At 37.0% G+C, this 4,459-nt stretch overlaps 1 non-coding gene across 1 annotated transcript; it reads left to right on the top strand.

Moving 5' to 3' along the window:
- The first annotated feature begins 362 nt into the window (after positions 1-362).
- Positions 363-494, top strand: LOC120241124. Its single transcript, XR_005530839.1, has one exon. It is a non-coding gene; the product is annotated as a small nucleolar RNA SNORA72 (small nucleolar RNA).
- The last annotated feature ends 3,965 nt before the right edge of the window (positions 495-4,459 follow it).

Here is a 4,459-nt window from a genome sequence, read left to right as displayed (position 1 = left end):
GTCAATGAATCATTAAAGAGCAACTATTGGACTATGCAAACAGCTGTGGTATGAGGAGTCGGGAACCCTGGGCTTGAGATCCAGTCCCGATATCTTAGATATGCCTTTTCAGTTTGGACCTTCAGACTTCTTACTTGTAAAGTACAGTTCCTAACCACTCATATCACATGTATTTTGTGACAAAGACATAAGAAAAGTTTTGTGCAAGTGTTTTATAATTAAAATTTATGATACAAAATAAATCATTTTATAAAATGCTCTTCTTCAAATGAGTTTAATCTTTTAGAACTTTTTTAGAAATGCCTACAAATAACACATCATATTGTTCTGAACCTATGAATTTTTAATTAATTGAGAAAATACTGCAAATATTCTTGCTGTTCTGATTTTTTCATCATCAGGGCAAGATCAACATTTGCTGTATTAAGACTATGCATGTGTCCCCAGACCTAGTTCTTTTCCTAGGTCTGGTTTTATAAATACTGGAGATAAAACTACATCTGATTTATATGATGCATTTTTTTATATATAGAGAGAGACAGTGTGAGTAGGGGAGAGGGGCAGGGAAAGAGAATGCTAAGCAGGCTACATGCTCAGCATGGTGTTGGACATGGGGCTCAATCCCATGATCCTGGGATCATGACCTGAGCCAAAATCAAGAGTTTGCTGCTCAACCAACTGAGCCACCCAGGGGCTTTTATATGATACATCTCACATGGAGTCAAATGCCTAGGACTCTAGGTATCTTGGATCAACCTCAAAACACAGCTAGTATAAAAACTTTTGAAGATAACCATGGGTAGTTTGATGATTACCAATTTTCATTTATTTACTGAATTGTAAAATGATTGTGTTTTATTTTCCAAGTGATTCTAATATCATTAGAAGCATGCCCTAACAGACTGGTAAAGAGTAAATTGTGCAAAATTTTTCTCTAATAAACCTGTCCAGTGGCGCCTGGGTGGCTCAGTTGGTTAAGTGTCAGACTTTTGATTTTGACTCAGATCATGATCTGTCAGTCATGATATCAAGCCCCACGTGGGGCTCTGTGCTGGGCATGGAGCTTAGATGAGAGTCTCTCTCTCTCTCTCTCTCTCTCTCTCCCTCTCTCCTCCCCCCTCGCTCCCTTTCTCCCTCTCTCTCTCTCTTTCTCTCTCTCTCTCTCTGCCCCTCTCCCACTTGCGTGCTTGATCTTTTCTCTCTCTCACTCTCTCACTATAAAAAACAAAAAAATCCAAAAAAACTGGCCGGGGAATTCTTAAAAATATTGTATTCATTTCAGTTATTCTCTTTACATCTTTTGTTTCAGTACAGTTTTCTGAAGATAGGATTAGAGAGGATGAGGCAGCTACATGTGGTGGCAAGACTTCCATACAGTAAGAACTATACATCCAAATTTCTGTGTTCCTGTTTTCATAAAGGGAGTGCACGAAGTTTCCTGTAGTAGGTTTTTAAGAGGATTATTCTTTATAATTCCAGTCTCAGGACACTGTTAACATCTGATATTTTATAATGTTTCAGAGGAAGCAAGTTTCAATACCCAAAATTTAACCAGAATTATAATATAGAGTCCAGTTTAAATCTACCAAATATGAGTAGCAAAGATGATTAAATTAAATATGTTTCTCCCACCCAAACTTTTATCAAAAGCTGAGGAAAGTTCTATTGAACTTTGATGAAGGATCTTTCCTAAAGATGTGCAGTGATTGGGGTAGAAAACTGTACTTGGACAACTTCAGTATAATCCCAGGTCTTCAATAAATTGCCCATAGTATGTTTTATATAATTATAATCCTAAAAGATACACAATGAAGTATGTTCAGTGTTTAGAATTTTGGGAAACTGCATGTTACACTTCTCAAGTATTTAGCATAAAATCCTTTCCCCACATTAGTTAATATGCTTTGGAACATTCAGCAGAATGAATTTAGGAGAAATACTGATTTAGATACATCTGATTTACAGACTTGAATGGTGCTAGTTGCATGTACACTGCAGAGCCTGTGCTGGGCTCTAAGGGAGGATGCAGGAATGTCAGAAATGACATCTTTTTGATTTTAGCACTGATCAATTTGCATAGGCAGTGTTTGGTGGTAGATGACCAAGACCTAGGAGACAAGGATGCCTTCAATACACTATCCAAGTATTTAATGAACTCAGAAAAGTCTCCTCTTAATAGCTATATAGTAACCATGGGCGGGGGGGGGGGGGGCAATTCCCACATTCACAGGCAAAGTAATTGGCTTGTTTCAGGCTAACATTACCTAATTTTACATTGTGTCTGAAGTTAATTTATAGTTGTGGCTGTAATTTGAAGAGTGTAGCTGTAACAACCCAGAGTTTTCTTGTTAGTTGTTCAGTTACTCAATATTTAGGATTTCTTCTTTGATAGAGGAAATTGGTCATATTTTAGATTTTTAGAACTCCTTCATTACAATTGACAATTTATGATTTAAAACATTTTCTGGTTTTAGAAAAAAAATTCTTGTATGTATTATAAAACAGGTAGATTTGGTTATGAGCATTTCCATTACAGAAGATACCAAACATATTCAAGAGAGCTTAAATGCAGGAATGGCATTCAAGAAATCAGGATTTCACATCTAATTCATTAAAAAAACTTATGACAGGATTTTTTATTTCTCTGAGCTTCATTTTGCTTATCTTTCAACTGCAGTGATTGAGTAAAATAATATGATGTTCTTTCTAAAACTAAATTTGCCTAATATTTCCTTATAATTTTCCTAAAGGGTCCCTGTAAGTATTGACTCATTCAAGTGGTTACTTATAAAATATTACTATCATTTCTGGATTTTAGATTCCTAACTCACAACAGGCACTTACACAGGAACATATTTTGAAATAGGTCTTGTCCTTATGCAGAAACATTCCACAGCCCTTTTGGATGACATGAGTCCTTCCTACAACTTATTTATTACACAGTAAAGAAGAGTAGGATGTTGTTTCTGAAATATTTTTCTTGGGAACTCAAAATGTAAGCCTCTACCACTGACAGGGTAGCATTTTTAGATTAAGCCATGGGAAATCTAGCATGATTTACAAATACAACAGCCCAAGAATAACAGCCTTTCTGCCATCCATGATTGGCATTGCTATTATAGACTCTATTATAATCTTATCTCGATGTCCAACAAAGCTATTCATTCAGCAACTAAGCTCAAGTCAAAGACAAGGCAGAGGCTCCTCATTTGCAGAAAAAAATGTTTTTGAAAAACACAGTCTCATTGCTCAGAACCAAGTGTGTACATGACATGGTGTAAGGTGCTTATGATAGAAGGTGGCAGGAAACAAAGTTGAAACAGAAATACCAACTGAGAAGGTGTTTAATCTTTGAGGTGTGAGGTATTACATTCTAGCACTCTCTGACTGATATCAGGCATGAAGGGAAAAACTAGCTAAAACATGTGGAGGAAAGTACACTTAAGTCCCTTTGATGTCTGTGTCGGCAAAGCACTTCAGCTTTCACATCCAGTCTTTAATAAACAGCTGAAGTTCCTGGTTTGGAGATTGCTGACTAGAGTCTGTTGTACACATGAAAATGCAACCTCTCTTCAATATATGCCTGAAACCACTCATCTCAATATTCATGCACACATTTATGTATATGTACCTCTTACTCTCTTATAAGTAACTCCATTCCTGTTTGTCATAAGGCCTGTAATTTTCAAATATTTTTATCATAGGAAACTAATTAATTCCTACAAATGCACATATTCAAAATCTTGAGGAAAGTTGGTTAGCCCCTCTTTTCCCACAAGGAAGAAACCAAAGGCCAAAAGCAGAGTGGTGATAAGGCCAATCCAGGAGACTCTGCAAGTGGAATGATCAGTACAACACATAGCTGACGTTTCAGCAGGAGTGAGTGGCAGATACAATATCAGCAAACAAAAAAGGAGATTTTTCCAATGATTCAGAGCCTCCATATCCATAAGAGCAGCAAAGACTTCTCAGAGACTACATGTGAGGCAGATAAATCTTAACACCAAGAGAATCCAAACCACACCCACATTGGTCTTCCCAGTGAATTATGCTGATGATCCACGCAGCACAGATTTGTAGAGAGCAATTTGCCATCTAAACACTCACCAATGGTGCACACATGAGTTTCCACACTTCTCTGCACCTACTAAATAACACCATCTCTTACCAAGAGCTAATGAGGGAAACTTAGAAAGTGTTCAAAGAAATTTGTGCTCCATAAGCATGTCTATTTCATTTACCCAAGACAGCTGCATAGAATTCCAGAAACTAAGAACTGGCACTGAAATCTGAGATGGCCTGAATATAGTTCCACCCAAAAAGAATCCTCTCAATTTCCCTATGGTCTGTGGTGATGTCTCTGCTTCAGTGCTTCCCACTGCATGCATTCTCAGTAGACCTATAGATATGATGATGGTTCAAATTTGGGCCACTGTAAATTTTAACAAAATTTATTTTG

Source organism: Hyaena hyaena, unplaced genomic scaffold (assembly GCF_003009895.1).
Source record: "Hyaena hyaena isolate Hyena2069 unplaced genomic scaffold, ASM300989v1 scaffold_279, whole genome shotgun sequence".
NCBI lineage: Eukaryota > Metazoa > Chordata > Mammalia > Carnivora > Hyaenidae > Hyaena > Hyaena hyaena.
This window is presented reverse-complemented; position numbering and strand designations above follow the sequence as displayed.